Below are 27989 nucleotides of genomic sequence, written 5' to 3'. Positions count from 1 at the left end.
CTTTCTTGTTTGTTTTTTTGGTTACGGGTCCAGTTGGACACACTTTGGATACGGAAAAGCCTATTTTTACTTTACTTTACAGGGTGGTTGCACCGATGCACATGCCCTTTACCGTCTATGAGGTACATTCAAGCAGTACTAAGTAACTCATGCCCCTAGAGGCCATAAGCGCCACTGCAGGTGTCGTAGCCTGTTGCGTTTTAGTTACTCACGAATTGCCGGTGAGAGTAAGTACTACGCTAGGGAGAGAGGGACATTGTACATCTATTTACACAATGGAGATCATTTTTTTCACTCACACTTGGCTGTAAATACTGTTTAAGTGGCTCTTGCCCGCACTTAGCTTTGCCCGTTAGCCTGTTAGCTTCTTCTTCGTGATTCCATTAGTGTGTATTGGTGCTCTGAGTTGGAGCAGGGAAAGCTGCAAGTGTGGTTTTCTGGCCAGAGACACTAGAAGGAGATGTCTGTTTTTTGTATTTTTTTTGTAGTTTTTTGGAGGGATTTTTTTGTCTGGTTTTCGTAGCTTTTTTGTGGTCGCTTTTTTGTTGTAGTTTAATCCTTGTTTTCGTCGTTATTTCGATGCTTATTTCCAGAAGCTTTTAGATTTGGGTAATGCCAAACTGGAGAAAATGTGCGCGGTGCAGGTGGGGGTTAAGAGCCTTTAAATCAGGGGTAGGCAAGTTTTCTTGGCGGAGGGCCGATTTTCTTTATTGTAAACAGACCGAGGGCCGAAGCCGCTGACTATTAGCCCAAAGTAAAGCACAACACTGGAAAAATTAGATAAATGACTTAAAATTGCTTCAATTAAAGTTCTTCTATGTTGAATTTGAGTCTGTTTGAACTAATCCAAGATACAAATGCTAGCGCCAATGGAACAAGAATACAAAAGAGAATAACTACTACTAGAGGTTTTATCTCGTCTAAGATAAAAGTCTACTCAAATCTACTCAAACCTTAGATTTAATCTGTTAATTGAAGTAGATTTATGTCATTTCCTTAAAATGATTATTCTTTTTCCAGTGCACTTCTTTCACATGCCAGTGTTGTACATAATATATGACCTAATTGGCTGTATTGACAGTATTTTTACCTTTTTTTCTCCCATTTAACTCTAATAATGAGGTGAAAGGAGAATTTCCCCCGATCACTTCAGCTGCTGTGTTCTGCTCCATCACCAGCCTCAACACGAGCTCAGGCTCAAACCGACTGTCTTCAGTTGAGTTTATTAACATGTATGACGGTGGAGGATGGATTGATCAAGCAAATTTGCAGGGAACTTTCAGACGTCTCAGAGGTGGTGTGCTTGAATTAAAATAACAATAAACAAGCAAAGATACTTGTCTGGAGCCCTGAATTTCTTTTTCTTTTTCTTTTTAAACATGGAACATCCTGAACCATGCGCACATCAGTTTTATTAGAGAATTCTGATGTTGAATATGATAATTTTCACCCCAATGTTACACACTCCCAACACCTGTCCACCTGCTGCCTCAGCGACTGAATTCTGGAGGTCCTTAGCTTTCAAACGAGGCAACCCAAGTTCAGCTGTAGTGCCTTTTGAAACCAGTAATGCCGATTTCACACCATACGCGCCGAAAGTGTCCAAAGCGTCAAGTTTACATTGAAAGTACATGGGGGATGTGCCTCGGGGGGCGTCGAGAGACCCCGCAGTGCGTCCCTTCTGGGCAGCGCCGTTTGAAGCTTTTCGCACGTGGGAAGCTTTTCACGCACTTCCAGCGCCTCCAAAGCGGCCGACACTAGAGTTGGAATTGTTGAACGTTTTGGAGAAATTCGTGAACGTCAACCAATCAGGAGCTTTCCCCAACAATGACGCTGGAGCTGAACCACCGGCGCAAATCCCATACTGCAGATGTAAATAGGGCTGCAACTTATGATTATTTGGCAATTGCTTGATCTGCAGATTATTTTCACGATTAATCGCTTGGCTGTGAATGGTGTATGCAAAATGTATTTTTTCATTTTTTTTATCACATAACGCTAAAGTGGCATCGCTTGAGGACATGTTGATGGGGTAAACTTATAGTGAATGTTTGTTGGAGGCTCTTGGTGCTAATTCTGCTTCTGATTGGATGAGACACAGACGGATATTTATGACATTTTCAATGCACAAAACACTACAGACCCTAACTTTAAAATAAAAGTAGGTTTTCTTCAAAAAATGCACAATTTTCATGTCATTTTTGCTATTTGAGTCTGTGTTTACTAGAAAACGATTAATCGATTACTAAAATAGCTATCGACCATTTCAATAATCGATTAGTTGTCGATTAATCGATTAGTACGGGTTGCCCCAGCGGCATTGAAGGATGGGTTAAATGCAGAGGACAAATTTCCCTACGGGGACAATAAAGTATACATACATACATACATACATAGTTGTTTCAGTCCCAGAGCTGCTGTAACCCTAGCTACAGCAGCTCTGGGACTTTTACAAAGACAAAGTGTTTCTTTTACCTAAATACCCAGGATTAAAAGTGGCGACAAGAAAACTTATTTGAGCGGCTTTATCTGTGCTGGGAATGTGTTTGGGCCTTGGTAATGCCCGGAGCATTCCCTCCGGAGAAAGCTAATGCTACAAGCAAAAGCTGCGACCGATCATGTGAAAACGACAAATATGCATGAATAATAAAAAATATTATAATAGATAATTATAATAATGAAGTCAATTAAGCTAGCGTCTACATAAAGCATCTGTTTAACAATGATCTCACACTAATCCAGGCATGTTGATATTGAAGTTTATTACATTTCATCTACAGCAGGTCGTAGTGGATCGTTTTGTCCTGGAGCTAACAAGCTATTAGCAGCTAACAGCTAACTCGCATCGATCCTGTGAAAACAAGTATTATGCACTTATAACATCAATAAAGCCGTAAGTACATAAAGCAGCCTTTATGATGATCACACGCTGAGCCAGGCTTGACACACGTGTGTTTTATTGAACACTTTTAATCAACAATGAGCCTGAGGTACCTATGTTCCCCGGGTCCGGTGTACATCGGACCCCCCAACGCCGCACAGTTCCTGGGATTGACCTGACAGGCTGCAGTATTGTGCGTCCATATTTGTGATTTGTGATTAAAACGCACCATGCGATTATCGTGATCGACCTTTATTAAAATCACGATTAGATTAAAATTCGATTAATTGCCCGGCCCTATTAATATCTCAAACTATAAGGGCACAATCCTTTTTTTTTTTTTTTTTTTACAGCAAAAACGACAGATAGAGATATGTTTTTGTAAATGTGAGTATAATGTCACTCTTCTCATATATGTGTCCATTATGCGTAAAAGCACGGCGCCCTCAGAACTATAGGCTAACAGATGCAGTGATAGTCTCAATCGTCTTCTTTTTATTCAGTCAGAGATGTCAAATAGCAGATGCACAAAGTTAGCCTATATAGACACAAGCTGCGATCAGCTGAAATATGAACACACGGAGAGCGAGAGGGAAAAAGAAAAGTAAATAGGCTACTTGGTATTTCCCCTCTATGTTCACAAAAGTTGGCACGGATCATATGCCGTCTTTCGTGGAGGAGACAAGCGTCTGACTTCAATAAGCACAAGCGTCCAACTAGGGCCTTATGGAGCAATTTTGACGCCCGTGAAGCGTGCGGTCTGAACGCAGCATAAGAGCACATCCTTTAACTCTGCTTAACTGTAACTCTTATCCAATCTCTCTCTTCTCTCTGTCCCAGATCCGCTTCATTTCCCCTTGTTTCCACTGCACAGTCCCAGCATGACGCCCTCTCTGCTCCGCGGCGCCCCCTTCAGGACTCCGCTCGCTCCCTGCTCCTGTGAACGTCAGCTCCTCCCTCAGTCCTGATGCCGGACCTCGGGGGGAGCTCGCTCTGGGACTCGGACCATGGTGGATTATCGTTAGTGACCGGGTTTGGAGAGAAATGGCCGGAGCGCAGAAGAGGAAGAGGCCCACGCACGGGCCGGACGAGCAGAAAAAGGCCAGTTTCAAGTTATTATTACAGTTTGCAATGTTCTGAAGCTTCTATGTGCTGCTTTACAACTTAATTAGGTACATATTCAATTTGATGTGATTTCAGCAGGTTGAAATCTATATACTGTGCACATTTTATGAAATAAGATGTTCCCCAGGTCCGATGTTCCACCACTTGTATTGACGGGGGAACATTTGACCCGCGGAACATCGGACCCAGGGTTCGCACCCGTAACAAGCTAATCGGGCTATCCTAGCCAAGCCACTTGCCACCGGCACAAAATTACAACCTGGCTGGTGATAGCCAGGCTCAGGCTTAAGTACATGTCTCTATGTAAAGAAACAACTTTCAGTTGTGTTAATTCCCTTTATATTCCTGTTTACTCCCATGGAAAATGTCTAACGTCGAACATTTTGGAAGCAATGGGATGTGAAGTATGCTCAGGCAAAAAAAGGCTTTAAATGTCTTTAAAAGCCTCAAAATTGATTCCAACATGCATTCATACTAATTTTCTTTCAGTAATGACATTACTCGACTTTCTTTTCACCATAACAATTGTGATAACAAAACATTCGACTCCAGGTTTTGCTGTACATCTTTTTTTGCATTCGTGGCATAAAAAATGTTGTTGTTGGCCATTAAAAAGCATTACATTTGACTTTGTGCGTCCTGTAGAAACAGAAGTTGAGAGATTTCTTGTGATTTGTCCATATACTTGTGTATATTGTGCCCTATGTCACAGATAAATGAATGTCCTAAATCTAATCTAAACCCTCGCACTTCCAGATTCCCCCGTTGACCCGGGACGGTCTTTCCTCAATGACTGTAATTGAAATGCATGGGGGAGTGCGGCGCTCATAATTACACGTGTCCCTGAAGCCCTCGCTGTCGCCGCGGTGTGTTGGAGGTAATGGGATTTCGCGGCGTTGGTAGATTGTCTCTGGAGATGAAGGATGGGCCTCAGTGTCAGGGCCCTGTTGGTTTATAGCCACTTTAGGCTTCATTATGTCCACGCTGGAGTCAATGGGAAGGGAATGGATGGATTTCACTGTCGGCTTGATGAATAGGATTATTTGATTAGAGGAAATATAAAAGGGCTGAACCAGGACTGATCCAGGGTGAACAGGGTGAACTGGGGATGGGCCGAGATCTCGTTCCTTTTCAGCTCGTCTGCATGTTCTTCTTAAGTTTAGGAGCAGGAAAAGGCTGCGCCTCGAGCTGCTCAGCTGGCCACGCCTCAGCATCCGGGGTGTACACAAAAGCACGGTCCCGTCTGCTAAACAAGACGCGAATTCAAGCGGCCCTTGCGCAGATTGCTTCGCTTTTTAACTTCAGAAAGCACGTGCGAAATGAAACAGAGCTGCACATTCTGATCAGCGGAAAGAGTTGGTCCTTTTGATTTCATCATTTAGTCGAATCACTTTGAAAATGCCAAAAAAACATCCTCAAAACAGGGTCCCGGTTTAGTCCTGGTTTAGCCCTGGCTTAGCTCTGGTTAAGCCCTGGTTTAGCCCTGGTGTAGTCCTGATTTAGCCCTGGTGTAGTCCTGGTTTAGCCCTGGTGTAGTCCTGGTTTAGCCCTGGTTTAGTCCTGGTTAAGCCCTGGTTTAGCCCTGGTGTACTCCTGGTTTAGCCCTGGTTCAGTCCTGGTTTAGTCCTGGTTTAGCCCTGGTGTAGTCCTGGTTTAGCCCTGGTTTAGTCCTAGATTAGTCCTGGTTTAGCCCTGGTGTAGTCCTGGTTTAGCCCTGGTTTAGTCCTAGATTAGTCCTGGTTTAGCCCTGGCTTAGCTCTGGTTAAGCCCTGGTTTAGCCCTGGTGTAGTCCTGATTTAGCCCTGGTGTAGCCCTGGTTTAGCCCTGGTGTAGTCCTGGTTTAGCCCTGGCTTAGCTCTGGTTAAGCCCTGGTTTAGCCCTGGTTTAGCCCTGGTTTAGCTCTGGTTTAGTCCTGGTTTAGCCCTGGTTTAGCCCTGGTTTAGCCCTGGTTTAGTCCTGGTTTAGTCCTGGTTTAGCTCTGGTTTAGTCCTGGTTTAGCCCTGGTATAGCCCTGGTTTAGCCCTGGTTTAGCTCTGGTTTAGCTCTGGTTTAGTCCTGGTTTAGTCCTGGTTTAGTCCTGGTTTAGCCCTGGTGTAATCCTGGTTTAGCCCTGGTTAAGCCCTGGTTTAGCCCTGGTTTAGCCCTGGTTTAGCCCTGGTGTAGTCCTGGTTTAGTCTTGGTTTAGCCCTGGTGTAGTCCTGGTATAGCCCTGGTTTAGCCCTGGTTTAGCTCTGGTTTAGTCCTGGTTTAGCCCTGGTGTAGTCCTGGTTTAGTCCTGGTGTAATCCTGGTTTAGTCCTGGTTAAGCCCTGGTTTAGCCCTGGTTTAGCCCTGGTTTAGTCCTGGTTTAGCCCTGGTGTAGTCCTGGTTTAGTCCTGGTGTAATCCTGGTTTAGTCCTGGTTTAGCCCTGGTTTAGCTCTGGTTTAGCCCTGGTTTAGCTCTGGTTTAGCCCTGGTTTAGCTCTGGTTAAGCCCTGGTTTAGCTCTGGTTAAGCCCTGGTTTAGCCCTGGTTTAGTCCTGGTTAAGCCCTGGTTTAGCTCTGGTTAAGCCCTGGTTTAGCCCTGGTTTAGTCCTGGTTAAGCCCTGGTTTAGCTCTGGTTAAGCCCTGGTTTAGCCCTGGTTTAGTCTTGGTTAAGCCCTGGTTTAGCCCTGGTTTAGTCTTGGTTAAGCCCTGGTTAAGCCCTGGTTTAGCCCTGGTTTAGTCTTGGTTAAGCCCTGGTTTAGCCCTGGTTTAGCTCTGGTTAAGCCCTGGTTTAGCTCTGGTTAAGCCCTGGTGTAGTCCTGGTTTAGTCCTGGTTAAGCCCTGGTTTAGCTCTGGTTAAGCCCTGGTTTAGTCCTGGTTAAGCCCTGGTGTAGTCCTGGTTTAGTCCTGGTTAAGCCCTGGTTTAGCTCTGGTAAAGCCCTGGTTTAGCCCTGGTGTAGTCCTGATTTAGTCCTGGTTAAGCCCTGGTTTAGCTCTGGTAAAGCCCTGGTTAAGCCCTGGTGTAGTCCTGGTTTAGTCCTGGTTAAGCCCTGGTTTAGCTCTGGTAAAGCCCTGGTTTAGCCCTGGTGTAGTCCTGATTTAGTCCCACTGAGGTTCCATCTGTTCGCCGCTCTGCTCTGACCCCCCAGTGTGAGTGGACACATGTCACTGACCAGTCCCTCTGACAGTGTCGGACTAGTGTTGCAAATCACACTTTATTATTTGATTACAGAATAGGGCCACGCAATGATAAGTGATACAGGAGGTCATACATATATATAGTAATAAGATGTAATATATATAATATGATATTTAATGAACCGCTTCAACTCAACTATTGTACATGTCTAAGTTTCACATGTTTATTGCCGAGTTTGTTGTGATCTCAGTCAGATGAAGACTTTAGTGATTTTGTGGCTTCTTGCGATACGGATATTGCAGCAGCTAAAATTACATCATTTGCAAACCTAATCCCATTTTCTCTCCGTGGGCTTTAGTTTCCACTTAACTGCAGCTTCACAGACCTAGTGTTGTTGACCTTATCTGCGGGAATGAGACTGAATGGCATATGAATAAATGTATTTAAATGCACTGTTGTGAATAGAATGGGATTTAAATGAGCTTTCCTCCGCCCTGGACCACACTGATGTATGCGCCGCTCATTGATTCTACTTTAGATACATTTTGAGATGGCATTTTGGAGTATTCAGTGGAGGGAAAAAAAAGGCCTGGCTTTGTTTGCCATGCCTCCGTCCAGACTCCACATCAGGCTGCAGACGGAGTGATTTGCGAGAGCGCTGTTTGGGTGGGTGTAAATGAGAGGGTTTTTCATGACGCTCTGCAGCAGGAGTTCACACAGACGCAGGTGTGAGAGCTGAAAATAGAAGCTGGAGTGTCAGCTTCTGCAGGAGAGAACATCGACACGACGTGGAGCGGTTTGGGAGAGACTTACTCGCTGGAAAAAGAAGCATGTAGTTCTTCTGACAACTATTGTAATACTAGGTAACACAGTAACACATGACGGGAATCTGAACCGTCCTGTGTGTTTTGTATGTGGCGGAGGATGGGACCGACAGAGGAGCAGGAAATGAAAGCGGAGCTGCAGAGACGTGCACAGCCTCTTCATGCTCTCTCTGTAGAGCCTCTGGCATATCTTATACTCGTCTGACTCTGATACAGTGCTCCCATAGGACGGATTGAAATGAACAGGTACTTACTTCTAAGGAGCAAAGTGTGAGCCTCTGAGTCTCCAGTGAGATATGTTTTATACACTTGGGAGAAAATATCACATTAAATAATGTTTATTTGGTCAAAGGGGGGGGGGTCCTAAACAACACATGAAACACGCTGGTGTTTTCAGAGGACGTTGTATAATGCTGATTGGTTTTGCATTTCAGTGGAGCTCAACACTCCCAGCCTCCACCTGGTGCTGGAAGTAAAAGTCTTATTGAAAATCTCCATAGACTTTTTGGAAAATTCAAAGATTAAGAGTTTTAATTGACGGAAGCTCTTCATCTCTGTGATAACTACAGACCATATCAAGGATATCTAACAAGAAAGACTTTTCTTTCATAACTTTTCGTTTTTTAAGTTATGAATAAATCTTTTATTTAAAATGATGTTTTTTGTCCATGAGTTTCCACAGGCTGAATATCTGCTATAGTGTTTTTAATTCCTTAATTGTTTCAAAAGTCTATGAAGCACAAGGAGGGGGTTTTGACTGTTGAGCTTTCCTCCGACTACTATAACTCTGATTTGGATTCATTTGTGATTAAGGCTGGGTACTGTTAAAAGGCTCCAGTCTTTATTGTAAGCATTGTTGGGAGAAAGGAGATGTGCAGCAGAGATAGATGAAACTTGCTTCAGTCTGAGCAGTAAACTCTGGTGGGGTTTTTCCGATATCGTCCATTGTGATGGATGACGAATATCACGATGGAGAGCCACCCTTGTGCTGCCACGCCCCCTCCTTTCAGAAACACACTGATCTTCTGTAGGCCTAGTAAACCTAAAAAATAGCAGAGATTGCAATGCAGTATACTCAATAATAATAAAATAAATAAATAAATAATGCTTTTTGAATAAGTGAACAGAATAAAGCGCATTATTATAAGAAGGAAGAGAGACAGTTTTTTGGACTGTGTACTTTGTGGAGCAGAGACAGCGATGTCTTTAATGAGAAACGTGCTGCTTTGGATTTCAGATGCTGAGTTCATCGTAACAAGTGCGCGTGTAGTTTCCCTGTCCACTCCCGTCTACTTTACAGCAAAATTAATGGTATTTGTTGCGCATCTATGACGTGTAGGTCAGGTAAATGTGACCTGGCCGTTCCGATTGATGTCGCATTGCAAAAAATCAGATACAGGTTGCATGGGGCAAAAAAATAAATAAAATCAGAATTGGGTCGTTTCAGCCTGCAGTCTGAACATATGCATGCTTGTTTAAGTATCTTGCCAGAGATACAACTTGTTAGTCTGTGAAAATTCTAAGCACGAACTCCCATATCATCGTTTATCATGATGATTCACTGTTAATATCGCCAATTGCCAATTAAGGCCCAACCCTAGTCTGTCGCCAATTCAATATGAAGCTGCAAAAACAGACTCACTTTTGCACTCTCTTGCAACACCTACGAATCCTATTTAATCTACAGTATGATAAGTGGATAGAGAACGTGTTTGAAGCACCACATGAATGCGTGTCAGATGACGTGCCACGACGCACTGCTAAGAACGGCCCCTGGGGAAGATTCACAGATTACTCAAAGGTGCGCGAGTGGCTCAAGCACAGCTTCAGGTCTGTTTTTGATGAGAACAACATTGTAACATGTTAAAAAACAAGTTGATTTTGAAATAGCACAAAAAAGTCACTTTAATGTTCCAGCTAAAGAAGCAGAAGGAACATTTACAGCAGTATAAATATTAAAGTAGTAGAATCAGCACTAAGGTTTTACTGTGTTTTCCTGGAGACTCACGCTGTGTAGTCTCGTCCTCTCTCTCACAATATAATGTGGTCTGATTCGCCTCTGTATTCTCCAGTTCACATGAGGCAGGGCGGCTGAGAACGGCCTCCCTCTGGGACATGGAACTTCCTCCTCCAGCGTTTTCAGTGAGGCCCGGGTGTCCGTCTATATGATGTGCGTTGTTGTGTAAAAGAATAGTGCGTCCGATACCAACGTACCGCTGTTTTGTCACTGTGTAAACTGCGCCTAATAATATTCACACAGAGTGCACTGGGTTCATGTGTGAAATCTAGCATCACAGTTTGTTGAGGAGAATGTTTTGACAGAAAGCAGTGACAAGAAACTGGATTAAAGCGAAAGAACTCCATAAATATCTGCTCTTTGACCGAAAACCGCGATGAAAGACAAACGTTGTCTCAGTCAGACACGGGCGCTCCTCGGAGACGCAGCAAAATAAATATAAAATCAACGCTCCACTGAAGTCATCTTCAAGACAATATGTGGAAATTAGCATTCAGCATGATCCGCCAACGCCTCATTGTCACAAACTCCAGATGCAAATAGAACACTATTCTAACCAATTGATTTCAGTTTTAAAATCCACATTCAGACCAGATTAACAACATGATCACAATAGTATGTATTGCATGTGCTCTACTCCTCTACTCCCTCTCACCGTGTCCTGTCAAATAAAGCAAAAAAATAAAAGCACTAAAGAATGGGTATTACGCTTTTTGCAGGTATTTGGTAATAATCTCGAACACATCTTTAATTTACACTTTGTTGCCAAATTGCAATCGCACAATCCCATCATAATACCGAATATTTGTTCAATGCCTTTTAATGCCCCAGTATACTAAAATGTTCAATTTGGAGTGAGACCTTGGAGCCTCAAAAACAGCTGACTCTGCTTGTCTCTGACACATCCCTTTTCACCAGCTCAGCGCCTGTCAGGGCCCCAGGTTTGTCCGAAGGGAGGGAGGAGCAGCAGTAGGAACAGTATTTACTGTAGTAGCAGTAGTAGTTGTTGTTGTAATAGCAGTAGTTGTGGATGGGTCAAATGCAGAGAATGAAGTAGTAGTGGTAGTGGTAGTGTAAGTGTAACCCATTAAAAACACACTCACACACACAGAGCTGGGGGCCGAGAGGAAAAATAATCACCGCTGTCAGGGACCGGTCGTTACCATGACGACCGCCTCCGAGGAAACCCTGGAAACGGCTGCCACGGCGACGGGAGGAGGAGATGGGACATCACTGGCAAAGGAGGTTTGTGGACTGGGGTCATTTTGGTTCACACATCGACCTCAAAGCTGCATTTCCACCTTTAACTGTTCAAGCCTGTGCATTATTGAAAGGATCACGCTTTTGGAGCAGTGACAAATCTAGGACTGTGTTTTCATCACCAGCGCCAGAGCTGCTACACACTTTCATTTAGTCTTTATTACAGCACAGGGAGAAGTGCTGGAAGTGTGCAGTATAGCTGCACGCTATTGAACAAACCCGCAATATTGAGATAATGACATAACTGATTGCAGTTATATCATATGTCAATATAATGTATATATATATATATTACTAAAGCATCTCAACTCTGTATGTTCCATTCAATTCAACACAAATCAAATCAAGTAATATTTTGTTTTCAGCAAATGGTCAAAACAAGATTTCCAAAATCATTAAAGGGGGTATACTGTAATGCAAAATCCACTTTGTTACAATGTTATTCTCTTATCAAACTCTCGTAACTTTGAGTAATCTTTGAATCTTCTCCAGTGGCTATTCTTCGCCGTTCTTAATCCACGCATCACGTAGTAAAAACACTGGCCATAGCTTCACGGCAGCCAGGTCGCACCTCCGGAAGTGAAGTCTACAGACTGCTGGCGGCTAATGTGGGGCAAGTTGTGCCTTCTCAAACAAATATTCAAATGTGTCAAAAATATAGCACCTGAGCCACTCCGTTCATTTATACAGAGACGACACAATAACACAGTCAGCAGGCTCTATCAATCATAACTGTACGATTCCACTCTGCAAGACTTCATTTGGTCAATCAGGGACATGAGCTGCGAATTAGCACTTAGCAATTAGCTAACAGCTCTTAATGCATTACCTGCAAACCTTTATTGTAACTTTGTTGATTACATTGTCCGATAAATAAAGTTTGGCTAGCATGGGGCTAAAGTGCGTCTAACATTGGGCTAAAATGTGGCTAACGTGCGGCTAAAGTGGGGCTAACATAAAGCTAAAGTGGGGCTGACATGAAGCTAAAGTGGGGCTAATATGAAGCTAAAGTGGGGCTAACATGAAGCTAAAGTGGGGCTAATATGCGGCTAACATGGGGCAAAGGTGGGGCTAACATAGTATGGTTAACGGGGGGCAAAAGTGAAGCTAACGTGTTGCAAATATCGCAGAAGTAAACAACAGTGATCACTCGTATTGTGCTTCTGTGGCCTAAGTTAACTTAAGTAAACTTCAGCAATTGATGATGTTTAGCTTTGGCCTGACATCAACAAAGAAGTTGTAGTCATGATAGCATCATTCTAGCTTGATGCTATGTTACCAAGTCTTTTAGAATTGGACATGACACATTTTCCGCATTTTTAAAGAAACAAAAGAACACATTTTTCTCCTCTTTTTTTCTGGATAAATTGCCCCAAACCTTTCTCTCGAGCTGCTAGTGCACCGCCATGTTTGATTCCGTCGCTCTGCCTTCGTCATGTCCTTTGATTGGCTACTAATCATAAGTCCCGCCTCTACTTGAAGCTGCTTCTCCTGACTTCGTGTCCAGACTACTCTCATGACTACTCTCTTTTTGTTTATTTCATTTGCAAATCCTCTAATATAATTGTGTGAGCTATAAATGAGTCTAGTGAAAGCGATACGAAGCTACTTGAGAAAATGGATAGTTTAGGAGAGTTAGTGTAACATGTTTCTGCCGAGCGTCCCCTCTGTCTCCGCTCAGTCTGACCACACGCCTCAGTAAAAGCCCGGATCGTGTCTCACAATCAAACCGTTTAATATTTAACGAGTTCCTGGCTCTTCACTATCGACCAGCCACACCGCGAGGCGTCTGGGGAGAGGGAAGCACATTGCATCACTTCCTCAGAGCCGTAAAGGGTCAGATGGGCAGGGAGGGGGGGACACAGGAGAGGGATACGCTCACTGGAGAAGAAACTATAAGAACAGGCTTCACGCTGAGCTGTGTCACAGAGGAGCAGGTGTCTTGCCCAAAGGCATAATAACGGTTAGAAACGTCCAATTTCTCAACACCAAATGTCAGAGCTGAACAAGCAATCAAAAGGGATCACGTTGTTTTTGTTGCCAGCACTTTAATGGTACTTATCCAACATTATTGATTATCTATAACCATTAAACGGAAAGTGAATGTCCATGCACTCTATAAAAGTAAAAAAAATGATTTAATACAGTTCCAATCAAAAAATGAACATTTTGCCTGGTAAGATCTTATCAAGGTTCCAAGTAGAACCAAAATAGATACAGACAGCGTGTCATATAAGGGGGCGTGGCCTAGCCGAGGGGGAAGAAACCTCTCATGGGAATCAAAAATGTGCACTTTTTATCCCTTTTCTGTCAGACTATAAACATATTCATCACACACAAATAAAGTCAAGCCAAAATCAGGTCCATATGGATATTTTTTCACAGCAAATTGTTCAGTAGACAAAAAAAAGAAAAAAAAAAAGGCAGACGTTTGTTGAACCACTTTGCTCCTCTCCATGTATCTTTATTCAGATTCATAATGACATCATCACATTCTCGTCACATTGTTTGTTTTTTATGATCAATTCCCAGCCCTAGTATCCCGGGAGTCAAACCCAGGGCCTTCTCGCACTCCTCTGTGTCTCCCACATGTGTGCGCTCCTGTTGGCCGAGACGGTGTGAAATGTAATCCATGCTTCAGCTCCAGGCTCTGCATAATCCTGTCAGAGCGCGGCAGCTCCGCTCTGCGCTCACAATACACGGGGAAATATGTTTCTATGAAAGGATTCAGTGGAAGAAATGACAGACTTTAGGAACAAAGAGGATTACAGCTCATTAAATCCAGATTTCAATTAGCTTTGGTTTCAATTCTCCCACATGTCAAGTACAGGCAGTGAATCAGAATCGTTACTGTCGAAAACCCGTCGGTTCATTGGTACTTTAGAGAGAAAATATTGCGATATTACGATTATTCACAATTATTTACCTAATGTAGGGAACAGTCAAAATAGCCTCAAGACTATTGCATTAAAGAAATACATTGAATAATACAAAACAATATAAACTTTACTATAATTATTACACAATTATTGTTTTATTATACATTATTATCAGACTTTCAGTTATTAAAACTCGTGATGCTCTGCTTAACTTTTTGTCAAATGTTTTGATGAACAGACTAACGGGACTTGCATGAACAGCTGATTTCACGTGAGTGCACGCTCCGTTTTGCTTTCACTTTCCTTTCTGTTTACTACGAAGCCATATGAATATATGAAGGGGCTAATATGGGGCCAAAGTTCGTCTAACATGGGGCGAACGTGGGGCTAACATGGAGCAAAAGTGGGGCGAACATGGGGCAAAAGTAGGGCTAACATGGAGCAAAAGTGAAGCTAACGTGGGGCTAACATGGAGCAAAAGTGGGGCGAACATGGGGCAAAAGTAGAGCTAACATGGAGCAAAAGTGAAGCTAACGTGGGGCTAAAATGGAGCAAAAGTAGGGCTAACATAGGGCAAAAGTTCATCTAACATGGAGCAAAAGTGAAGCTAACATGGGGCTAACATGGGGCAAAAGTTCATCTAACATGGAGCAAAAGTGAAGCTAACGTGGGGCTAACATGGAGCAAAAGTGGGGCTAACATGGGGCAAAAGTAGGGCTAACATGGGGCAAAAGTTAATCTAACATGGAGCAAAAGTGGGGCTAACATGGAGCAAAAGTAGGGCTAATATGGGGCAAAAGTTAATCTAACATGGAGCAAAAGCGAAGCTTTATTTATTTATTTATTTGAGCATACATTTTGCTCAAAAGGAGTAGGCTGAAGCAAAAGCTTTTGAGCGCCTACCCCCAACTCAAAATGATAAAACTTTTCATTTCTCATAGTACAATCAATGTAAACAAAACAACAACAAGGAACAATAGCAAAAGATGAAGAACTCGTTACCTTTTTGACGCAAACCAAATTCACAACCACTGTTTGAATTGTTCACATATTAACCGAACGAAACACTATTACAAGAACGGTCTTGTTTCCTGTAAGATCCCTACAAAGCAAGTAACAAAGTGACCATTCAAATATTTCTTTTAGTTTCCAATGCCAAATATCACCCATACTCACAAATTTTTATGACATAAGGGCACATTAATACACATATTATACTCCGTGTTCTTGTTGCTCCAATTGTCATTACCATGCTCAACACAATGTTAATCTATGTGCATTTTTATTGCATTATTCTTATTTATATATATTTTATTATGTACAGTGTATGATGTAACCCCAACATCGAGTGGTGCGTTAAAGCCGGGTGTAGAGCGGGCCAGTTGAAGAGGGCAGTAGTTCCCCATCAACAAACCTGCACCCAGCTGCCCTAACAGCTGATTTTGTAGGTGATGTTCCTATGCTGTAAAGTGCATTAAAAGATGAGGTTAATGAGCCCGTTGGGAGGGGCTAATGTGGGGCTAACATGGGACAAAAGTTCATCTAACATGGAGCAAAAGTGAGGCTAACGTGGGGCTAACATGGAGCAAAAGTGGGGCGAACATGGGGCAAAAGTGGGGCTAACATGGAGCAAAAGTGGGGCTAACATGGAGCAAAAGTGGGGCTAACATGGAGCAAAAGTGAAGCTAACTTGGGGCTAAAGTGAGGCTAACGTGGGGCTAACATGGAGCAAAAGTGGGGCGAACATAGGGCAAAAGTGGGGCTAACATGGAGCAAAAGTGGGGCTAACATGGAGCAAAAGTGAAGCTAACTTGGGGCTAAAGTGAGGCTAACGCAAATATCCCGGAAGTAAACAACAGTGATTACTCGTATTGTGCTTCTATGACCTTCTGAAGTAAACTTCAGCAATTGTTTCTGCCGAGACATATATATATATTAATAATTTTGCAATAATTATAGTAAAGTTGATATTGTTTTGTATTATTCAATATATTTCTTTAATGCAATATTAAATTATTATTATTATTTTATTTTTTAGAAACAGTGAATGTTCAAGTTCAAGTATTAAAAAGTATTTTAAAGAAAAAAACTAAAGCAGAGCATTAACTTTTTGTTGTAGTCTATTTATGAACATTTGGACAACTTTATTGGGAAGTATGCAGTTTGTTTCCTTGACTTGGACATTTACAGCGAAGGATCATCTCGAAAATGTTTCCTATTCGCCTTTTGCTGCAATTTTCCGAGGACAGGGTTTGCATGTATATCATCCATCAGCGACAACAACGTCTTGGTCATCTCTTGGATTTCCAAAGTGCAATGATTGGATGTAATTTCTTGTCCATTTTACATCAATTTTGCTCAAAAGCTGCCAGACTTGTCAATTGCAACGTTAAAACATCTACTTTTCACTCCATTCCTCTGCTAAATCAAGTCTTTTGGAATGGCAAATGTGCAGATCTGTTGTAATTGTAGGATTAAAATCTTTCAAATGGCACGGAAAAGCCTTAATATGGGATTGCTGTTACTTGCTTTAAACCAACTGGATTTAAATAGTGTGACAATTATGAAACATTTGCATACAAAATATGAGTTCAGTGTATTTCCTCTGTTGTCCACTTGGAGGCGCTGTCATCCACTGAACCTGTAGTGGTTCATATCTCTGCCATTACTGAACCTGTCCACTTGAAACTATATTTTTTAATGCTACAAACATCTGCGCACATTTCTAAAGATGTGAAAACATTGCATCAAACAGAGGAATGGGAAAAACTTTCTAATCCAGAGGCAAATCAGACACATTGGGAAACTTCGGAAGAAAAAAATAGTGTCATCATATCAGACAAAAATCGAGGCTGAATGTGTTTTTGACATTTTGTTCTATTTTTGCAAGACAAATAGTCGAGTCAGAATCATCATTTTCCAAGAAGTTTAAATTTGATGCTAGTTTGAATCCAATTTTATGTTTTTTTTTTAATTTAAGGCCTTCATTTTGGCACAATTCATTCAGTGACTTTTAATGCTCTTTAATTCCCCACAGAAACCCTATTTCAGTGGTTGTTGTGGACACAACCTAAAATCACAGGAATACATCACAGTACTCAGTACTCTTAGCGTCGTATTCGAACAGTGGCATAAGGCGTTTGAAATGTTTAATGCTCATGTGCGTCGTATGATCTGCTCCTGTGCATTTGCTAAGAGCGTTTTTAAATTCCTAATTAGTTGAAAAAAGTTTATAACAGGCGATTCAACAAGCAGAGCCTACTTTTTTGTAATATACGGCAAGTTAATATATAAATATAATGTAAATCAACGCAAATCTATTCAATACTCTGATTGGACAAAGTAATAATTTGCAAAATACATAAAGGCAAGTATTCAGTTTTCTGTTATACAATTATGGTATTTCCCCCTAACATTGCTCATACATGAAGATCAAATGGTTCATTATCTATTCTATAAGTGTTCTTGTGAAATGCAATGGTGTTACATCCAAAATGAGCTCCATTTGGCTCATTTAGCATGAATGTGACGTGCATGTATTAACGTAGGCACTGATGCCATAATAATCATCTGTGGATGTAGGATGTATAACATGATGAGTCTGCATGACCCCGGTCAGGACACTCTGATTGTAGCTGACCTGTACAGTATTTATCATTAGTATTGGGTCAGTAGTTACAGTCGAAGCTGCTGTACCTGTGAGTTGAACTTGGGGTTGTCTCGGTGGTAATTGCCTTACGCTCTTACGGGGTTAAGTCCAGACTGAAGCACGTGAGAACAGAGCTGGATTAAACCTGGACTCCACTCTAATGCAGACAGACAAGCTCTTCTATAAAACCTCCACTCTGGTCTGGACCATAAACCTTTTTTCATTTATATTTTATTGATTGACTGCGGAATTCTTCCGCAGTCAATTATTGGTTTTCATGTTCTTTATTATTATTCCTCTTCCATCTTTTTCCCGATTTTCTCCAGCTTTCAGCACCTTCATGCTTAGTGCAATTTATGCAAGTTATGCATCAAAACGTTCCGCATGTTGAGGAGAAGGGTGCTATTACTTTTGGGACTTCTGCAACTTACGGTTTTTCCGCAATCGGCCGAAATGTCGGAGATTTTTCCCATTGACTTATAATGGGGCTGCCGCAAATCCATGCTTTTCTGCACTTTTTTCTGCATTTTATGCAATTTCTGCACTTTGTGCATGTTCAGCTTCTGCAACTTGTGGGTTTTGAGAAAAAATTGGCCTTCTGCAGATTTCCAGTTTTTTTAAACGGGAGTTTGAAATTTTTGCATTGGTGTGTATGGGGGAATCCAGCCAATGGGGAGACTCCAGGCCTTTCAGCCATTTGTGCAGCTTCTGCCAATCAAGCACTGAGGCCATTTCAACAGTTTGACCAGTTTATGGGATTTAAAAGTTTATGCAATATTAACAATTTATGCAAAGTAACCACTTTATGGGATTTAACCAGTTTAAGCATTTTAAAGTGTTTATGCAACTTAAGAGTTTATGCCATTTAGGATTTATGCATTTTAAAGCGTTTATGCAATTTACATAACTTATGCAAATTATCCCATTCATGCATTTTATCACTTTTTGCAGTTTATACAGTTTATGCAACATGACATTTTATGCATTGTACCAGTTTATGCAAATTTGATTATGCAATTTGAACAGTTTATGCAATTTCTGCATTCGCTTCCCGCATTTCCGCAGTCAATCGCAATGGCGCAGCCATTGCATTTCTAGTTGCAGTCTTTATTGCATCACTCTTCATAGCAATTCTGGTATACTCTTCTTCATACTGCTTTTTTTTTTTACAGAATAAAATAAAGGTTTTTACCTTTATGTACATATCAAACAACAACAAACATGCATACACATACAGAAGTACCCATACATACATACATACCGTGTATGCACTTCTATGCAAGTGCAATAAAGTACGTATGTACATGTACGTACATACATACCCTAAAAATGTGTTTTTCTTTCCCCTTTTTTTGCCCTTTTTTCTATTCAATATTCAATATTCATGAATATTCATTCAATATTATTTAATATGCAGAGAGTACGACCATATAACGTTTTGAAGGCTACAATTTTGTCTTGAATGGTGTACATTACTTTCTTATATGTCCAGAAATCAGCAACACTCTGGATAACTAGGAAATGAGGCCCTATGTCAAAAAAAAAGTCAACATTTTCGCCTAAACCAATTTAACAATTACATTTAGGCTATTAATTTATTATCATTATCAGCACTTAAATATCATTAAAGAAGATGAAAGCATCCCCACAATTGTGACAAAATGACCTGTTGTACATTTAGAAAGTGCTCGGTTCAAAAGTCTGATGTGACTGGACACTTTTTTGTGCCTGTGCATGTGGAGTAGGTTTGTATTTTCTTACCTCTAATAACATGAAGTGAGTCATGGCACGGTCGCTGATTCAGTCTCCTGATCACAGCTGTTGCTTTCTATGTTCAATCTCATCTTACATCAATGAAATGTTATGCTCCTCTCCTTACTTCGTTTGTTGGTGTCGCCTGCAGGGGCTTGTGTGTTCACTACATTGATTTTATTATATTTAGCCATATTTAGCACGATCTTTTGACCCAAGTTTTTAGCTAATTTATAATGGAGTACGAAGGCCTGTGCTTTCCTTTTGCCCTCCAGTCGGCGCCACGGCTCAGTATCACGTGCTCGTGACGTCACTCGTCAACATGTGTATATAAGGCTGCAACTAACGATTGTTTGGTCATTGATTCATCTGCAGATTATTTTTACGTTTAATCGCTTGATTGTGAAAAGCATGAACATTTTATTTTTCAACCTTTTGTCCACAAAGCTAAAGTGAGTGTGTAGGTTGTAGAAGGCTATCAATGCTAAATCTGCTTTCTGATTGGATAATTGTCCTGAGACACAAACAGATATTTATTAAATTTTCAAAGTAAAACACTCTACACCTTAACTTTAAAAACTAACAACTTTAAATTTATTTTTTACTCTTTTTCTGTAATGATTAGTTGATTGCTAAAATAGCCGTCAACTATTTAAATTATTGATTAGTTATCAATTAAGGTTAAGGTTAAGGTGAACTTTATTGTCTCCGTAGGGACATTTGACCCATCGTGCCAATTAGTAGTTTCAGCCCTATTTGTGTGCGTGAGTTGCAGGACAGATGATGGTCCCATTGTGTTCATTATCATGGCAAAAAAGTCTTGTAAGGTTTGAAGTCTCTGAGCTGTTTCATTCTGTTTGAACACTGACCTCTTGTGGACAAACTTTATTATCGTGACTTCTGACGTGTGGTGGTTTTATTATTTTCAGCCTGATATTGATTTTTGAATGATCAAATCAATCATAGGCTAATAAATAAGAGTCATTTTCTTTGTAAAGTGGGTCTGTGCTTCACGGAGCTCCAGTGGGCGGGGCAAGGACAAGGCAAAAATGACTTAATTTTATTCTTGCAGCTCTCGGTGTAAGAACAAAGTTCTTGCGTCTTATGGAGTATGAATGAGCCTTAAAACGACTATAACAGGCCTGTTCTGCTGTGGGGAAGCCTCATGGGTGCACCTTCAGAACAGGCCCAGCACATGCAGAGAAGAATGAAGGCTGAGTGTTGTTAGCAGGAAGCTAGTGAGGCTAAAAGGCTGCAGCTTTACCCAAAGCTTTCCTTTCAGAGCAAGTCCTGGCTGGAGCTAAACAGGCTGCTTCATGACGATGGACTTGCTCTTCAGTTCCACATGGCTTTTCCTTTTGAGGTTAGGTTATCGCAGTAATTAAAACCTTAATATTGATGGAGTAGAGTTGTGCCGCCCTCAGTTGGTCCACACATGTTCAGTGGGAGTTTCTCTCTAATTAACACAACTCTTTGATTTGTGCAAACGGTACATGACGCTTTGGTTCCTTTAATCCTTTACATAAACATATGATTAACCTGCTCCAGCGCTGTGTGCATTTAGACACTATTGTATTACACTGTTGTTTTACTTCAGGACACTGATATATTTTATTGTGGTTTCTGCATCATTCACACATTAAAGAATAGGTTTTAGCAATAAGACAAATCTCTATTTTAACCTTGTTTTGAGGCTCAATAAATCAGACTATGAACTGGATATTGTTTTTTGTCCGTCGAGTTTTTGGAAAAAAGCATTTAGACACGTTCCCATAGAGTTAACTTGATATTTTTCTGTAGATTTCTGTATTTTTTTGTTTCCAGAGAAGTTAAAACGTTTTGTTTCTCGTGTGGCGTCTCATTGCTAATGACAGGACGTGAGCTTTGAATGTTTGTATTCTGAATCTACCCATTCATCTGTGACTTCTCTTTGACAACCCCCAGAAACATGTAATAATCACCTACGCTGCAAACACCGGGGACTGAACCAGGACGAAATCAAAAAGCACAGAAACATGCAAAACATCTTCTGTTAAGGTAATTGTTAAATAAATACCCCCTGCCTTAACCGAGTGCATTTTCCTTCAGTTTTACCCAAATCTAAAAGCTTCTTGACGGGAGCTTTTACAGCCACTTTGGTATGTCCTAAATCCGATACGTACCTGATCTTTTTCTTCAGTCTGCACATCATCGATAAGCTACAGATGTCATTCATTCAGTGGAACAATCTGAGCGATGGAATGCCAGATTTCACTTGGTGTGAAATGTGAATCCTCTGTCAGACAGGAGATCACATAAAGCTCGCATTTGAGAGTGATATGAACGACCTTGCAAAAAAATCTGATTTTTTCAAAAAGTCGTAATTGAGCATGAAGACCTGCAGTCTGAACGTAGCGTTAGATGAGTTTTTCACCTCTCCTATCACTGATAAGGACCGGAGGTTTGTGGAGTCCAGATGTTGGTGAGGAAACATCTGTGCGTTGCATGACGTGGGCGAGTCTTTCATGTGGCTGTAGCTCTCGCTCTGCCTCCAACAAATTACACTTTACATCGACGCCACGGCTTTTTATGGAGCTGCGTTTCAGAGGCGACACCTGCTCAGGCCCTTCCACTTTCTCAGAGAACTCCCTCAAACACGGCTCAAGACAGACGGGCCCGCCACCATTGTGTAGGCCACATTACATTCATACATTTTTTACAGTTTGGAGCGTTTTAAACAAGTGCAGTTAACTATTACCTTACTATTATCATAGAGGAACACGGAATGGAGCCGCCGCTGGATTTCTTCAGGGCATTAAAAAGCGTTCAATTACATTTAACAAATATGACAAAGGCTTCTAAACATAGTTGTTAATATATGATCTCTTCGTCGGAGGCGTCATCTGACGTGCATGTGTCCCTTATCAGCTGAAAGGTAATACATTCACAACTTTGTTAAACCTAATTAAGAACCCTTTTAGCGTATTGTAAGTCCTTTGTGCAATTTCTGATAAAGGTGGCACCAGTGCCTTAAACTTGTATTGTGTAACTAAGTTTCTCAAAGCGCCCACTGGAGTCATTGTTCATTAATAGTGTTGATGGAAAACCATTTTCAATTTTCGGTTTAGTCTGCTGATTAAATCGCTTGACAATTGTAGGTTAGACATTCATTCCTGTGATTAATGCTGCTGTGGAGTGAAACCTTAGAGACTTTAATGTGTTTTTATCGTGACTAAGATGATGGGATTGTATTCTCTTGCCTGTTGTAACATTGATAACTTCTGTGTTTTTGAGTTCAGGACTGTTCAGGAAGAAGAGCAGTTGGAGGACCTTAATAATAAAAGAACAATACTATGCAGCTATGCAAAGCTTGTGTTGTTCTAGGGCTAGGTTTAATGAATCAATTTAATCGATTTTAATCGATTTTCCTTTGAATAGCCCGACATCGTTTCGAAAAACCTTAAATCGATCCTTTTAATACGTCTTTTTCCTATAATAATACCTTGTGACTTCTTGCATTTTTTTTTTGGTCAGGTCATGTGACCAAAATCATCATTGGTTCGATTGGGTTCGAACCAATCGAACCAATGCATTGAACCCAATCGAACCCAATCGATTGGGTTCGATTGGGTTCATGTTCACATTTCATATTTGGTGCATTTTTACAAATGCACCAAGTTAGAGTTAGTTTCTACTATTTGCAACAGTAGTTCTTTCATATCCAAATTAATTGGATCTGAAAGACATATTGTGATGTCCTTAACTGGACTGTAAATCAATCAAACTGAATTGAATCAGGCCCTTGTGAAGTGAAGTGAATCAAATCTAATCGATTTAGGAAATCCCAATCGAATCCCAGCTCTAGTAGCCACAACTGCCTCTGGGACAGACTGACAGGGGCGAGGCAATCTGGGGCATCAGCCCCTTCCACCATCCGCTCAGACAGGCAAACGCACTGTCATTCATCCTGGCCTATTGTACATGTTTTAGTAGTAGGGGAAACCTACGCAGACACAGGAAGAACATGCAAACCAGTGCTAACCACTACGCCACCATTTTTTTCCTTGCGTTTGTGGAATCCAAAATATAAAATTTGGGCAATGAAAGCATTACATTTAACTTGCTGCTGCCTGTATAAACCGTGTATAAGCAGCCTATGTCTTCATTTACACTGACCTTTTGAAGTGATTAAATACCCTTGTACCAAGCCTCTCTGAGCACCCAGACCTTATAGAAATGACCCTCCTGCATCCATCTTTCTTTTCAAACCAAAATAGTTTTAAATTTGCAGCTAAAATGTCTGCGTTTTTTGATAAAAACACCCTTCACCTTTTACCGTGAGCCGCTCCATCGTCTGTCAGACAGAGCGAGAAACCGCCAGGAAATCAGCCGCTGGTTTGCCTTTTACGGCCGTGACACGAAGCGGGTCGTCATGGAAACAGGCGGGATGAGGGAGAGGTAGACGGCGTTTCCCACAATCCACCGCAGCGGCATCCAGGAAGTGCTCCACAGGTCATCAATCACGACTGGGCGGCTGTTAGACATATGTCCAGAGGGGAATGTGTGGAATATAAGGAGGATATAAGGAGACATTTTCAAAATCCAAGTGAAACGGTGGTCAGTGTTGACATTTTTAGCTGATTTTCTCCCTTAGCATCTTCGTTTTAATGTCAGAGTAAAAAATAGATCAAACTCACCCTTTACGATGCTCATTTTAAGTGGTTTTGTCTCTAGTGAGCTGGAGATTTTCAGAAAATCACTCCAACATCGCGTTTACTCATTCACAAATACTGACAAGTTTGATATCCACGTGTAGCACGAAAGGCCCCGAGATGACGCTGATGTGATCATTCTTAGTTCTGGGAGACGGCAGCAGCTAAAGACGGGAGAATTATACACAAGGCACATGTGCCTCCATGTTTTCTCCAAATGAGGCTTTCATTCCACTCTTTAACAACATTACTCCTCTTTAGTAGCTCCTACAGACTCAAACTTTAGCCTGGCACTTGACATGCTTCAGATTGTTTGAACTCAAAAAACAAGGTGAAATTTGACTTTTTACATATTTGTTTTCTTTTGCTTTTGTTTGTTTTCATATTTTGGTGAGTGCAAACCATTAGCCTAGTAAAGCCAGACTGACTTTATTTATGGATTTAAATACATACAGCAGGAACCATATGTTTACATACACTTCATAAAGAGACACATTTACATTTTTTTCTCACCGTCTGACATGAAACCAGAATTAAGAGATAGAATTTTCTACACAATTTTTGATTACCTTTTACAAAAGTTTACATACACTAAGAATTTGGGTGACGATGTCATGACCTTGGAAGCACAAGTCTGGTTCATCCTTGGGTGCAATTTCAAGACACTTGAAGGTTCAGCTTCATTGGTTCCAGTGTTTCCCACAGGTTCGAACAGAAGGCAATGTGAGGCGGTCTAAAAAATGTTTCCTGTCAGACAGTGAGAAAGAAATGCAAATGTTTTTTTTTTTGTAAACATATGGTTCCCGCTGTATAAAGACAGTCTGGAATTGTGGTAATAGAACACGATTTTCCAGCTCGAGACTGGAGGCGGGGCTAACGAGCGCAGATTGAACGAGAGAGAACCAATCAAACACAAAGTGACCTAGGCATTGCGTTTACGTCCTACTCCATGATCGTTTGTAGTTCACAAACAATCATGGCGTGCAGTCGAGTAAGTGTTCGGGTCAAAGCCCTCAGAGCAGCTTCTTGCTGTGGCTTTAAGGACAAGTCCAGCTCATTTAAAGCAGAAGAAAGGGCAGTGGAAAAAGGTCGCTGTGTCGCGGCCGCCATCTTCACTGTTTTGGTTGAGGGAGGAGCGCTGGTGAGTTTTATGGGAAATGGGAAGATGACGCACCGTTAGCAGGAGAGGCGGGGCCTCTCCTGCTATGATAGGCTCTGCTTCATTTTGCAGAAGTCAGCGAGATTCAAATCGCACACTACCAGACTGTATCCCCATGTATCTATTAACATGGAGGATCAGTACACGCTAGCAAACCATGCTAAAGGAAGAAGACAAGGCAGCACGATATATATACGAGGAGAAGAATGTGAGGCTGCAAAAGGAGAGCAGCGCTCAGTGTTGCTTGTAATAAACCACAACCTCTTTTTTTAATAAGCGAGGCCCTCTCACCAGTGGTGCAGGCATGTAGCACAAAAGCTGCGCCACACGCAAGATGACGCATGTCCAACGTCACGTTTGGAGCAGCGCCGTCCATAAAATGACAGAAAACTACAATAAGTGTTAGCAAATGTTCCAAACTGATATCTCTCTACATTTAATTTTCCCCTCTATTCACTTTAGCCTCACCTTCAGCCCCCTGTCTCTAAACGATACCAGGTAGGATTGATACAGATTAGTGCCTTGGCCGTCTCATTTGCCAGAGAGACATGTCTTTGCAGTTTCATTTGAAAGCTCAGCGATGGAACATTGTTTGTGTGTTTGTAATTCTTGTCTTAAATAAATCAAGCATTATGAGCGCCCAGCTTTGTTAATTTGGACCCAACCAATCCAATAGAGAGCAGTGTTTAGGGAAATGTGTCCTTTCAATGGAGAAAAAAATAAATAAACATAGACATAATCTAATTTATTTCCCGATCTCTCTCCATAATCTCATCCATTCACAGTGATCTAATGAAGACACTGTTCATAATTAGATCTTCGTTTGTGAAATCCCTCCAGGACTGAGCTGTGAATAAAACATGAGGCTGCCACAGGGGAGTCTGCTGCTTCAGCTTTCTCCACACACCTAAAACATGCACAATTGGTGATTGATTGATTGATTGATTGATTGATTGATTGAATGTTGGTGGAAAAGTGCTTTGTGAATTGAGACTTTTTACCGTCTTAAGGTGTGCACACACCCCAGCAGTCAAATGGCATCATCACTTCTATTTGGTCGCTGAAACACTAATGATCAGTCTCTTGCATTTGTTCACTTCAGGAGGAGCCACTGCTGCTGCGACAATCTGGTGCCGAGCACTAAGTTGTGAATGGAAATAGTTTCCTGATTCTTTGTTTGTGCTGTGGTCACAGTGGAATAGTTTTACTGCCTTTCGCTGACACTTGACACTCCCGGATAGTAGGGATGTAACAATTCTCCATTTTATATTGAGTCGTTCGATACATCCTCTTCAATTCAGTACGTAAATAAGCATGAAGAAATGATTGTAGATGTGCCGCGGCCCGTTGTTGTAGCATTAGCTGCTAGCAGACTCCGGGACACGGCCATTGCAGCGAGCAACAAGAGATCGTGCCACCTTCGCACTGATCAGCGGTGGCAGGATTTTACTATCGATTAATCATGACCAGGGGAAGATAATGGTGTCCAACAACCAACATGAGCTCCATCTATAGCCTCATGTCTTGAACAGCGAGCAGGACAGAGTATTGTCACCAGCTTTAGCTTCGCCTCCGATCAACATAAGAAAATCACTTGTGCTGTTGGAACATTAGTTAAATTCAGACAGATGATCTGTTTCCTTTTTCCTGAATGTGTGTTTTGGACTGGAGCTGATGTGCGCAGTGCTTGGTCCACACCGCCCCTCTGCCACACGCAGTAAGTAACCACACATGTGTGCGCGCCTTCACGTTGGCAATACAGTAATCGTCACCCACACCCATAATATGCAAACATTCATGAACAGAGTCATGTTTGCACATTATTCTGTTCATTATGGTGTTAGGTCTGAATGCAGCTTAAGTGGAAGATGGGTCAAATACAGAGAGCTGCACCATTTAGTTTAACTGTCCTGAGTAATGTAGTGATAACATGTTATTACTGTATTGTACTAAACCTTGTAACGCTTCATGTCTGTGGCCCAAAAATAGCAAGAATTTACATTCACGGATAAGCAAGTATCAGAGATCAAAATAAGCGGTCAGTGAGCTCTAATTTTGGATGTTGTCCATGAGAAACAATAATAAAATGCAGACATTTATTTAATTACATGAAAATGCCTCTGAAACATGGGCTTTGAATGTTTTATTTTGACAAACCCACTGTTTGCAAGGCCGGTTGTGAGTGTTTTGAGACAGTGTAACCGCTCATTTGACCCCGAAACCCCGCTTTAACCATACATGGACCTCACATGGACCTCACATGGACCTCACATGGACCTCACATGGACCTCACATGGACCTCACATGGACCTCACATGGACCTCACATGGACCTCACATGGACCTCACATGAACCCCAGCGGTCAGCGGTCACTCTCTCTCTCTCTAGCCCTGAGGCTGTTGTTTACGTTCAATTACTGAAGTTCATATTGCTTTGACCTCATAGAATGACCTTTTAATAATGTTGAATTTCAGACCAATCACAGAGCGGCGTTGGCGCTGTCGCTGGGCGGATTTACAGCCCAATATCAGTGAGAGGTCGTGTAGGTCACATTCAGGTTGTTTGATTTGAAGAATTGGTTTAATATGAAACGTACACACCCTGCGCCGGTTCATTTGAGTTATTATTTACTTAAGGAGACGCTGCAGGCG

This window comes from Gobius niger (assembly GCF_951799975.1).
Source record: "Gobius niger genome assembly, chromosome: 4".
Lineage (NCBI taxonomy): Eukaryota > Metazoa > Chordata > Actinopteri > Gobiiformes > Gobiidae > Gobius > Gobius niger.
This window is presented reverse-complemented; position numbering follows the sequence as displayed.